Below are 13,433 nucleotides of genomic sequence, written 5' to 3'. Positions count from 1 at the left end.
AGATACGTGCATAGCTATAACGAAGGTGGCACAGAAGAGCCTCCAGTTTCTCAATACATGCAGAGGAGTCCACTATACTGGAAAAATACTCCAGTGTCACGTATGATGGCTTTAGGGCAGCTTTCTGATGGAAAACTGACAAAAAGCTGCCCTAAGAAATCAGAGAATTTTGTACAAGATATAGACATATAGTAGAATCCCATTTATCCGACCCTCCATTATCTGACTCTGTGTATTAACTGAACAACCAGTGTACATAGGTCCAAAAGCAGGTGATCTCTCCTGTGGCCACTAGACAGCGCTGCAACCTCACACTTTCCCATTCTCCGGACTATCTGAATTTTTGATTATCCAATCTGTCCCCGGTCCCAATTAGATTGGATAAGTGGGATTCCATAGTATATAAAATGATGGCATAAACATAATGAGACCCCCTACCTCACAATGGAGTTGTGAAGATTAATTAGTTAATTTTTGTGTAACCCCGTTGGGGTTTAGAGAGCATGGCCCCTTTAAATCTTTTTCCTAAGGAGTGGGGGAGCAGTGAGAGAAAGGAGGGAAACTCCAGGGGGGTGGCTCTGGAGCTCCAGAGAGAGAAGGGCTGCAGCAAGCAGGCCCTTGCAAAATGAAGCAGCAGAGAACCTGCCTGAAGCTTGGGAAGGACGGGGTGGCCGATTGGGGCACCCCAGGACAGGCGCCAGGAGGAGCACTGTGCCAGGGAGGAATAGCCAGAGAAGGACAGGCCAAAGCTAGACCCAGTGTTGGTATCACTGCGGCCCAGAGCTGCATGGGACTGTGAGTACTGGGGCTTGTAACTCTGCATTGGGAATAAGGAGGGAGGCTGCTAGCTAGTTAAGGACAGAGGTGGTTGCTCTGTGTGGCTTTGCAGAGAGCAGCAGAAGAGGGCACGAGAAGGGTTTGTTGGGGAAAGTTTACTGGCGCCAAAGACGACCAGGAGCACCCAAGACTCAGCACTGGACTGGAACTTTGCTCAGGACTCCTGAGCTCTGTGTGCAGACACATTGCTCGGTGTCTGCCCTTTCAGACTGTGCTACCACTGGGCCTGTGGGGCCTTGGTTTGGCTGCAACCCTGTTTTACTGCTCCCCCTATATTTCCGCTTGTTTTGTCCTCCCATCCCTCTGTAAATAAATATTTCCCTTTCTTATATCCATTGTACTTTTCCAGTGGGTGTGTGGGTTCACTCTGGGAGGGTTGGAACAGGTGCCCCTAGGGTGGAAAGAATTTTTCCTGCTGCATTCCTGCGAGTGCCTTCTCTTGGCCAGAGCTGCCTGTAGAGCAGACTCCATCTTGGCCATGAGGGCGCTAAATTTGTATGGTGTTTGGGGTATGCTGCTCCCTGGGCAGCTCTTACCACTGCCTGGCTCCAGCTTCTGGTCTGCCCAGGGGGAAGAGGAGGAGCAGGGGACAGGGCTACGGAGGGGGCAGGCTTCTACATGTGTCCCGATTTTGCATTTTTAGAAGGTGGTCACCCTAGATGGTTTGCAGAGCAGAAGAGGAAAGACAGTCCTCAGACAGTGTGGGCCAGGTCTGTATTATGTGAATACACTGATTATAGCTCCAATTTGCTGCTTTGTTTCAATAATCATAACTGTACATGCATATTTTACCTTGGTTACTGTTGATGATTTAGATACTGAAACAGGAAATCTGCATTTCTGAATAGACGCAACAGGAGCAAAATTATTTAAGAAAAAAATCCTCCAAAATGAAACAGAGAATTTAAGAACCATCAGGACACACAGGTTTACATGACAATCAACAAAAGCTGTATGTGTTCATTCTCTTTACATCTCCCTTTACCGAGAGACAATTCAAATGCCTTACAGTGGACATCCTAAAATCACTATGCAGGAAGTTTTTCAGAAATGATTACATCTCTAACTTCCCCTAACTCTGAAATGGAAAAGCACCTAGAGAAACCAATGGGGCTGCTTTCAGTGTAAGATGCTGCTTAACCTGAGTTAATTTAGATTTGAGCCCCACATTAGTAGTTCTATGTTTCTTCTTTACTTTTCCCAAGCACATGTGGTGGTCGTTTTGTCCCCATCCAAGAATGTCATTAAAATAAAATCTGCTTGTGAGTGTAGCACTGAGCCAAGAATGAAAAGAGCAGGAGTAGGCCTGGACTAGTCTAAGAAGCCAGAAATGAGAGGGGGTGCCAAGTTGAAAAGAAAGCAGATTAGGCTTTATTCAGAATCTTAGTAATGTGAACACTAAAGTTCAGTAACTGGCATAGATGTGCATAGAGAGCCCAAGCTCCCTTCCCATTAAATCAGTTGCCTAACTCCCACTGACGAGAAGGGGAGCAGATTCAGGGCCGTAATTAAGACAAGGTGGGGTTTTTTGTTTATTCAATGGTGTTTTTGCATGCATGCAAATCATGCAGCCCTTACTCAGGCTAAACTGTAACTTTACTGGGAGTTTTGCCTGACCAAGAACTGGGTCTGGATGGCAACATTTGGCAATTGAGTTTTAATGAACAACAAAATAAGAAGCACTGTTAGACACAAATATATAGAACAGCTTCTTCCTAGTTTGAAGATTGTCATAAATATAAAGGGAAGGGTAACCACCTTTCTGTATACAGTGCTATAAAATCCCTCCTGGCCAGAGGCAAAGTCCTTTTATCTGTAAAGAGTTAAGAAGCTCAGGTAACCTGGCTGGCACCTGACCCAAAATGACCAATGAGGGGACAAGATACTTTCAAATCTGGAGGGGGGCTGGGGGGGAAGGCTTTTGTCTGTCTGTGTGATACCTTTGCCAGGAACAGATCAAGGATGCAAGCCCTCCAACTCCTGTAAAGTTAGTAAGTAATCTAGCTAGAAAATGCATTAGGTTTTCTTTGTTTTGGCTTGTGAAATTCGCTGTGCTGTAGGAAATATGTATTCCTGTTTTGGGGTCTTTTTGCAACTTAAGGTTTTGCCTAGAGGGATTGTCTATGTTTTGAATCTGACTGCCTGTAAGATTATCTTCCATTCTGATCTTACAGAGTTGTTCTCTTATCTTTTTTTGTTCTTCTAATAAAGTTGTTTTTAAGAATCTGATTGGGTTTTTTGGGTCTTAAAAATCCAAGGCTGGTTTGTGCTCATCTTGTTTATTCTCAAGCCTCCCCAGGAACTGGGGTCTAAGGGCTTGGGGGGATATTTTGGGGGAAGATGTCTCCAAGTGGTCTCTTCCCTGATTCTTTGTTAAATCACTTGGTGGTGGCAGCATACCAGGTTTTAACCTAAGCTGGTGGAAATAAGCTTAGGGGCTTTCATGCGGGTCCCCACATCTGTACCCTAGAGTTCAGAGTGGGGAAGGAACCCTGACAAAGGTGTAGAGGCCTATAGATTTCCTCAAGGAAATTCAGTGTAGTGGGGTCAGTTTAACGGTTGAAACCATTCTATTACAACTTGATACTAATTGCTGCAGTCTACCTTAACGACTCAGTGAATGTTGGACATGCACATCCATGTAGCTGTTCATAGGGATGTTGTAGTATTTTGCCCATTTGGCTGCCAGAAATGAGATCATCATCATTCAAGGACATTTCCACAGAAATGAAGCATCTGTCAAGCAGGACTTTAGTGTACTGAATATAAAAAGATGTAAATGAATCAGATAGCTACAGAGCTTTAATGTCACAGTCTTGTAGACTCTTTTAAAAACATCACAATTCAAAAAGGATTTCACATCTGATACTGCTATAAATGACGCTACTATCTATATTATTTATTACAGATTTTATCGTTGATTTAAAAAAATATATGGATACTTCTGTCTAAGAATTCTCACCTCTGAGGAATCTCTTGTTTCATTGGTAGATCAGAAAAGCACAGAATGTCAGAGGTTAAAGGCTGATAATAGAATTATGGAGGAAGAATAATAGAACCATTTTTTGGAGTCTGAGGTTTACCCCTATCACCCTGTCTCCACATTTTCAGCAGCATTTTTCAGCTAAGCCTCACAGTGAACAACAAAACCTTTTGCAGCACAAGTATGAATGGCTGTTTCAAGATTAGTGACATTACATGAAATGGTACAGGTGAAAAATAAATACAAAAGCTGCTCATCCATGCAGCCTTAGAAAAACAGCAACACAGAGCCCATTTTTGGATTAATGTAATATGGTTACTCTCATTGTTTTGGAAAATTTCTGACTATAGCTTACCATCCCCTCAACCCTTTCAGTGCTAAATTCCTTTTTGTGCGTCCTTAAGAAGAGTTATGATGTTATAAATGTAAATGAGCATGATATGAATAGTGCAGCTTGTCAAATAGTGCATTACAGGATAGTCACAGCAAGATGCTCAATGTCCTAAGGCACCAGCTCTCCGAGTGGCACTGAAGACCGGTGGACCCACACTATGAAAACTCTGAGAAAATCTGGCAACAAATTGGCTTAAACAAGAGGTTACTAATTGTTGACATGCCACAGTGTATATATGGAGCAACAAAAAGAGAGCAACATATACCTAAGTTGTCAATTATAAGTCATGAAGTCAGATATCTTACCTTCACCCACTGGAAACTTGCTGCCAATTTATGTAACATATTCCGCCCATTTGAACACTTAATGAGTCTGTGTTGACAACGAAGATTTAAATTTTGTGCTGCCACTTATCCGATATCTCAGCTCTTGCTGCAAAGAATGAAAAGTTCATTTGAAATCAAAAGTAACTTTACAGTCACAATAACAAGGGAAAAACAAACAAGCAAACAAAAAACACTAACTTTTAAGTTACCCCAACAGCCCAATGGGATTTTGGAGACAGAAGAATATCTATAGGCCGGGGATAGAATTTACAAGTAACTTTTACCCATATAGACCTATTATTGGAAGAATGTTCCCATAATTAAAGTGCTGGAGGCCATGCCAATATCCCTTCACATCTTTCTCTCTACCTCCTAGACAAATAGAATCTCATGAAAGAAAATATGCTCTGGGAACATTCTCCAGAGCAAGAGACACTTGTAAGGGAAAAAAACAACCACCCAGCTATAGTCACATGTCAGGTATCATCAGCCAACAAGACGTGCTTCCAGCATTTCTAAGTGCTGTAAGACATATTACAAATCAGATAGTTTAGTATCATGACAGAATAAGGAAAAGAGGAAACTGCCTCTAGAGTAGTGGAACTATATGCCCATGATAAAAGTTACAGTTGTATTGGGAATTTGAAAATTGGCAGGGGGTTGCTCTTCTGTTGGGCAGGTTTACAGAGCACATCTTTCCTTGGGTTTGTGGTCATGGGAGGTTCCTTCATACAACAAGAAAATTAACTTTATTTTCATGGCTATAAACCACATTATTTTATAATGTGAACACTGCAAAACGTGTATTTTGTTACTACTAAATTTCCAAGCCTACATGTTGTCTTCTTGATGCTGCTATATACTTAGGGTTGGCAGAATTCAACATTTTAAAATAAATCTGACAGATAATTTTGATGTTTATTTTTAAGCATTTTTTCTATTTTTATTTATTTAAATTTTCACAGTTGCAGGAAATTATGGGAGGGTCAGACCTTAATTATGTAATGACAGCAGAAATTGAGATTCAAAATGTTTTATAACTTAAAACACAAATTGTGAACATCGCATGTCAAAATATATAAAGTAAATATCCTTAAATAAATCTAAGTTCTCAAGCTGCATTCTTCCTTCTTTGTCTGTCTTTATATTCTGATTATTATTGAAGGAAATACTTTTTCTCTGGTTTATGTGTTTGTGCTTTGAAATTGACGTTTACCAACATTTACCAATAAAAAATAATTCTTTCAACAAATTGGAATGCTGTCTTTTTATCCAGCCAGCACCTACAGTCCGATTCAGCAGTATTCTGGACATTTATGGCTGTGTGCATACACCTGTTGACTGATATCTACAGTATGCTACTTACCATCTGCCTGGAGCAGGAGAGAATAGGAGAGATACCTTCCTCAAGTTTTCAATAAAATAGCATAAAATTCTCAACCTGTTTTGAATTTTTAAAAAATATCTTGTTTACCTCTTTCAGTAAAATCTACATTAAAAGTATCAAAGCCTCATGATAGCACTTTACAATTATTAAATATTAAACTAGGACTAAAGTAGGGCTCCATCCTGCAAAGGGATCCAACCAGGGCTTCCTTACACCCATGCAGAATCCCACCGAAGTCAGTGGGACTCCACACGCGTATCTATGTCCAACCACACAGACAGGTTGGTTGCATCATCATGTTCCTATTACGCATCATCATCATCATGTTCCTGTTACCCACATTACAGAGAATGAGCACATGATAATTACTCCATTAGCCAGTGACAATTACTAAGAGATGATCAAAGGGTGCTGCATCTTATATTCTCAGAGCTTCTGTTATGCAGTTGATAATAATTATTAAGTATTTCAGTGTGAGATAATAACTGTTATACCAGTGCAAGCAGGCTGTAATCAATGAGATAGCACAGATATAAGGGGAGTAGAATGACCCTGTGTGTCCCCAACAAGCTGAATTACTCAGAAGAAAACTAAATTCCCATTTCTACAAGAATACAATTTTCTGCTTCTCTTGTTCAAACCTTTTCTTTCCTTATCTTTACAGACTTTGGTTTGCTAAACATTTAAATAATAAAATAAGTGTAATATAATTGTGAGCCATTAATAGATGTTTCTCTTTTTTGTAAAGCAATTTAAATATTTTGTGTAGAGGACTCAGCATTAAAACTAAATGAAATGAATTGCTCACATGCTGTTTTTTCCAGTGAATATTTTATATTTGTGGTGAAATTAATACATTGGTTAAAATGCATTTTACCCTAGGATTATGAGCACTGCTGAGGAAGATGGCCTCTGTGCTCTCCAGACCTGGCGGGCTAAATGCTGGGCCAGTCTCCTGGCATACCTCAAAGAAGCCTAAATGTTGCTCTAAATTGCACTAGTTGCTAATGGCCCAAGGTGGTGATTGGGCAGTCAGGGATCCAGGGAGTTTAGCCTTCTGTGCCAGCAGTATGGAAGCAGATGGGGGGGAGGGGGAGAAGGCAGCAGGGTCCCTCTGTAATGAAGTAAGTCTTTGTGCCTCGCTATTCTGGCTTTAAGTCCAGAATATGCAGCAAAGCCCAGACACACCATATCCCAGGTTCTGGGCAATTGTATTCCATCCATAGAGTAGCCAGACTGTATTCACGACTGGTAAGAGTTTTGCCAATATTGTGCTTGAATGAGTGTTTCAAGTATAGTGCATGTACATGGGGATTCCTTTGGATTATTAAAGGAACCCATGCAAGTCTGCCAAGGGCCCAGCTCTGCAAGGTGTTGAACACTTCCCAGGATTTGCAGAGACCCCTTAACTCTGAGTGGTCAACAGCTCATAGTATCAGGCCCTAAGCATGCTATACTTTTCAAAAGATATGTGGCCTCATAGAGCTAACTTCTACCAATGGATAAAAGAATGTAGCTATTCGGATTCATGGCTAGGTGGTGACAGGAGACTATACTGAGGCTCATGCTTCTGATGTGCACCAGATACTTTAACAGCCGTTAGGCTGCTACCAATGAACACTCCTAGGAAGTCAGACTAGATTGCACTCTATCTTCTTTATCCAAATACCCAAAAATTAAATGAAAACTTTTAGGAAATTATTATAAAATACTCTATAATGTGTGTTGATATGATTACAAACATGTTTCTAAATATCAGAGCTGGGTAAATATGCAAAAACACTATGAATATTCATTTGGATTTTAAAATAAATTTGCTTTTAAATCTCCTTTTGTATGTGCTTTCCGACCACAGTAGAGCAATCAAATTTTACTGGCAAAAAAATGTTCACAGACTGAGAGCTAATTTAAGTTGCATCCACGTGTTCATGGATAACAAATTTTGTACTTGCATAAATATTCACACCAGAAATGCTTCTCACTAATCCCATCAGAGAACAGAAATAAAAACATGCAACTCATCTGGCCAACACAACTTTGGTAACCAACTCAACTTACAATTTCAGATATTTATGATCAATCTATAGATTTAAAAATTGGAAAACATGTTCACCAACTAAATTCAAATTATGAATAAGTCCTAGGAAAGCGCAATCTGCTCATGGATATGTTGCAAACAGAATAAGTTAAATTAATTAATTATTGTGAAATATTCAATAAAGCTCTAAATAATTATATGATAGAAAACAAATGTAAGCTATGGATGATGATATATAGTGAGCAATCATTCAATAACTAATATGCTAAAAGCTTGATTCATGAAAATACATTATGTAGACAAGCTTTGTATGTAGTTTACTGTGAAGTACATATCACACTCTTTAAATACATGTTTTTTTTTCAAATAAACTTGTTGTCTTTGCATTTGTGTTTGAAATTACACAAAAATGAAGCACAGAAAAGGAATAACATTGGAAAGGGACTAAATTATGCCATTTTGATAATTTGCTTATATGGCTCAAAATGTGCATGACTCCCTTTACAGGACCAAAGTAGTGCCCAGGTAAGGTTATCTTATTTTTGGAAGACCTGTATCCTTGGAATTGGAAGTGTATGGGTTTCAATCTCGGCACATACTGTTACACACCTGCATGTCATCAATTTTTAAAACCTCGTTTTAACTTTATGTGGGGTGAATAGAGTTGGGATTCAAAACCCTCATGCTTATTCCCAGTTCCCAGCTCTAGCCACTGTACAGTGAAATTTCCTTATGTACATAAACGCAAAACAATGGACCCCTCCTATATAGACGATAGTTTAACTGTCAAACAAGAGCTCCATTAGCAGTAACACAGCATTTATGCAGGGTACATGGGTTTCAAATCAATATTTCTTACTAATACTGATCATTCTGTGTAGCAAATAGCAAAAAAATCTGCATTTTCACCTCAGGGAAGGAATGAGAAATGCCATGATCAATGTTTTTAATGAAAAACATGATGGAAAGCTACTGTAGAGTTCCCATCTAGTACATCAGCACAGAGCATAGTTTAGTTTAGTAATCTTTATATGTATGCAACAGGCATTACCTATATATCCTTATATATTTGTATTTGTTATTTTTTCCATTGTAAACATTTTTGCTACATTGTTTCCCAACAGAATATTCAATATCTGCAGTTTACAGGAAAAACCCCAAACAAACAAAAACAACAACAACCACAACCCCAAAAAAGTAAAGAAAAAGCCCTACTAATGCACTGAAAAAAACCTGCTGTATTTACAGAATATTGTGTTCAAAGTCCAATTATAATTACAAGAAAACTCCAATAAACAACCAATAAACAGTTCTTGTGCTTCAAATGGATTTGACATAGTGGCACTTTAAATAAAACTCCTAACAAGATTATTTTATTTTTTGTAAAGTAAGCCATGTCTTAACAGTTGGGTTATACAAATTGACAACCCTAGAAATTTTGAAAGTGTTGCTGGTCAGATGCAAAAATCCATTGTCACTACGGTAATTACTTCACAATGCCTGATGTTAAATGGACAGTCCTGTGGCCCAAGAAGCAGCTGAATCCTGCATTGTCCTTGCATGATAAAAAGATTAGAGAGTCTGAAAAGCAGAGGAACGGAATCTCACAGCTTCTTAGACTTTTCACTGAAAGGGCCATTGTAACATCATCATAAATCCTGGGTTCCCTAGGCACTTGACAACTAAAGCAGTGGACAATAGAATTCTTGTGTTGAACAAAACACTCCTTGTCTGCCAAAGGGTTTATCTGCTTCATTTACAAATGTCTTTCATTGTACCAAAATAATTCCCTATTAGAAACACTATTAGGAGCAGAACTAAATAAATATTCACAGCTTTGGTATGTTTTCAGAAATGAATAAACCAATACAATCAAGTAGCATGCAAAATATGAGTCTTTAAAAAAAAACCCTCCTTTGCTCTGTTCTGTGAGTCCCTCTCCCCCTTACTGTAGCTATGTATCCATTCATGCACCCTATCTATCTTTTGCTACAAGGAAAATGCCTATCATATACCACATGTACTAACAGAAGAGAAAAATATTGGTGAACTGGAAGGATTTCAAAGGAGAGCAGCAACTGTAATCAAGGCGCTAGACGGACTGACTTCCACAGAAGGATTCTGAAAGCTAGGTACTTACAGCTTTGCTAAGAGATGATACCTACAGCTTGGCAATTAATGAAATAATAAGAGTATGTAAATATCTGAGGGTTTATAAGACAGACAGAGAAAAATATTTATGATGTTAAAAGGGGGCAAGGATTAAATTAAGAAAGGGAAAATATAGAGTAAATATCAGAAAAAAACGTCGTGGTACTGATGGATACCAATCTGTGACCAAGTCTCCCAAATGAAACAGAGCTAACAAGTTTCTTACTATATTTAAAATTAATCTGGTCAAAATATTGGAATATTTAGAGTAGAAATGAGTAAGTAAATAAACAAAATAAATTATACAAAAATATGCATTTGCATTTTTTTAAAAAATGCTTCTGCCATAGTTGCACCTCTTTTGTGTTTGGTATCTGCAAATATTTAATTAATGAAGTTTTACTAGCAAAATGCTCAAGGAAAGAGAATTTCTAATATGCACAAATGATTCATGATGAAAAAGTTTCAAAAAATATTGATCACATAAAATCAGTTAGTGAATGCATTCAAGGAAATCACAATAGTCCATGAGAGTAAATTCAAAAGCAAAAGAGGTTAACATTTCCTAAACAAATTATTTGTCCAGATATTCTGTCTAGTTGCTATTAGTTTATAAAAATACAACAACTATTTCCAGATGCTCACCCAGAATGTTAAAGATAGCATGTTTAAAAAAGTAACCAAAATAAAGTACTTGGCTTCCACACACTGATCAGCGTAAGTACGATTTTAAAATGTCTTAGATGGTTTAACAGAATACCTTATAAATTCTGAACATAAAATGATTTAAGCTCGCAGCCGCTATAGAAAGGACTTAAGACTGGGAGATGGAATATCTGTGTGTCTGTGTGTGTAATTTATTTGATGTAGAATGCCTGTACACAAATGCAATATGGGAATCTCTGAAGGTAATATATATCTACACTATAATAGTAGAAAAAACTGAAACACACATCCTTAACCTCAAAGTCACTTCTAAAACTGAGCAAAAATATGCCATGCAACATTTCACCTATAAAAAATATACATGATGAGCAAAAGCATACTGTAGCTCTGATTTGTGGGGCATCTGTTACTGGCTGCTGAAATACACTAAATCTAAATCCAGATTTTAATGAACATCTTAGATAGTACAATGTAAAAATAAAGAAAAAGGAATTGTATACACAGGTCAGAAATGTATATCATACAAATCACTTCATCTATAAAATGATGAAGTTAATCTTAACATCAGGTAAGAGAAGTGCAACATAAGACAGAAAAATAAATATGGTAAAGTACCTACTCTGGTTTTTATGCCACAAACTATGTAAAATTATCTGGAGCAAGAAAGCCGAGCAGATCAAGTAACAAAACTCTTCTCTAAAAATAACAGGCTTTTCAAGAAGTAACCAGATATCATTAGGAAATCAAAGATCAAACAGATTGTTAAATAAATGAAAAATAAAGTATTTGCAGAATTTCATGTGCATTCATTCCACAATATAATACACACAAATATTGCAATTAACACAACTGTGTGCAAAATTTTGGTGCATGTATGTGACAGGTATGTGCCTATCTAATTCTGAAAATCCAGGATTCATTATAAAAATAAATAAGATAAAATTAAATGCCCAGAGTATAACAACTAGTTCATATTTACTATATGAATACGAATGAGCCAATTATATAGAAATACAAAATTAATAACAAGGTGGCTCAGTGGGTTAATGAACAAGTGGAAATATATTGGGTGGTTTCAACCTAGTCCCTGGCACACACTGGACATCACAAACCCACAGCACAATTTGACTGATGGCAGTCTCTGCCTCTGAGCCACCTATGACTGAAACAAAAAGGGTGCTTCTGGCCAAAACAGAGGTGGCTTAATATAATCATCCATAGCATCTGACCACACTGTCCCCAGTATTATCAAGTGACAATAGCCCACCACTTTTATGGGTATTAAAGGCCTAATCCTGTAATGTGCTAAGTACTTGGTGTGTGTTCAGTGAGAACTGAGGGTGCATAGCATCTCCCAAGAGATGCTCCTCACAAGGGGAAATATATTCTTTAAAATCAGAATAATATACAAGAAAGGACAAAATCTAAGAAAGACAACCAGGTAATCATCCCATCCCTGCCTTGAAGATAACTGTTTCTACATGATCCCACACATTTATGCGATGCAATGCCTAATATTCTGATGAAATAGAGAAAACATTACATGTGAGGACAGAATGCAGACAGCAGCATAAATCATACCCACAAATGCAAAGCACTTAACAAAACAAATAATTGGGCAAACACTGAACAAAAGAGGAATAAATATCACAAAGGAAAAGAAAATAATTATATGACACTTAAAGGAAGATTTCTGTATATGTATCCTCTCCTCCTATCCAGCCTAATAAAACAACTACATCACCAGAAGAATGACAATTAACAATACAGCATAAATATAAAATAGTTCCTAGAAGTGGAGACTTTGTTTATTCTCCAACAGCTTAAATGGGAGTTGTAAAGAGATAGATCAACACCAAGAAAGAGTAAAAGCTCCACATGTGGTTTTGTTTTTTTGCATCGAGAAATAATTTTTGCTCCAAATCCCAGCTGTATACAAATTCATTACTGTTCTTTTTTACAAGGGATGACAGAGCCAAAGGAATATAACACCAAAGCAAAAATACAGGCAACCCCAAGTTGTATAAATCAGGTACACGCACATTAATTAACTTGTAATTACAACTACAGAGGGCCTAGGAACAACCAGCCCTGGATTGGGAGTTCAGGACCATGGCCAGGAGGGTCAGCTGGGGCTACTGTCCTGGGACTAGGCTTAAGGGGCATCCAGGCCCATCATGATCTATGGTTTTGTGCACATGTGCACAGTAGAATCAGAACAGCTGTAGCAGGACTACTCAATACTTCCTTCAGCTGCTGAAGGAAGAGAGCAAGGGGACAGCACTGAGGTACACAAAGCTCTTCTCCCACCATGTGATAGCTGAGTGGAGCTCCTGGCCACCACAGAAAGAGGAAGGGGGCCAGAACATAGGGCAAGGGAACACAAACAAGAGAGGGAGGGGAACAAACAAACAAACAAGGGGGGGGGGGAATTGAAAGCAGAAGATTAAAAAAAAGAGAGAGCGAATCGGGAGGGGGAGACCAGAGGACAATGAGAAAAGCAGCCATAATCTGGCTGCTTTAATTCATGGTATATGGAAAACTGGTTAATATCAATGAAAATTAAGTTAAGTGAACAATGAATGAGAAAAATGCATGATTGAAATTACAAACTGGATAGTGAAATAGGTACATTTTCATACAGGGATATA

General features: G+C 38.2%; 1 protein-coding gene across 2 annotated transcripts in view; it reads right to left on the bottom strand.

Moving 5' to 3' along the window:
• Positions 1-13,433, bottom strand: part of CDH11 (cadherin 11) — a 111,077-nt gene that overhangs the window by 49,001 nt on the left and 48,643 nt on the right. For both annotated transcript variants that reach the window (XM_048816443.2, XM_048816444.2), the window contains exon 2: positions 4,520-4,646. The gene's annotated coding sequence lies outside the window, so the exon portion shown is untranslated. The remainder of the gene's footprint in view (positions 1-4,519; positions 4,647-13,433) is intronic.

The sequence above is a fragment of the Caretta caretta genome, chromosome 12, assembly GCF_965140235.1.
Source record: "Caretta caretta isolate rCarCar2 chromosome 12, rCarCar1.hap1, whole genome shotgun sequence".
Classification (NCBI taxonomy): domain Eukaryota; kingdom Metazoa; phylum Chordata; order Testudines; family Cheloniidae; genus Caretta; species Caretta caretta.
This window is presented reverse-complemented; position numbering and strand designations above follow the sequence as displayed.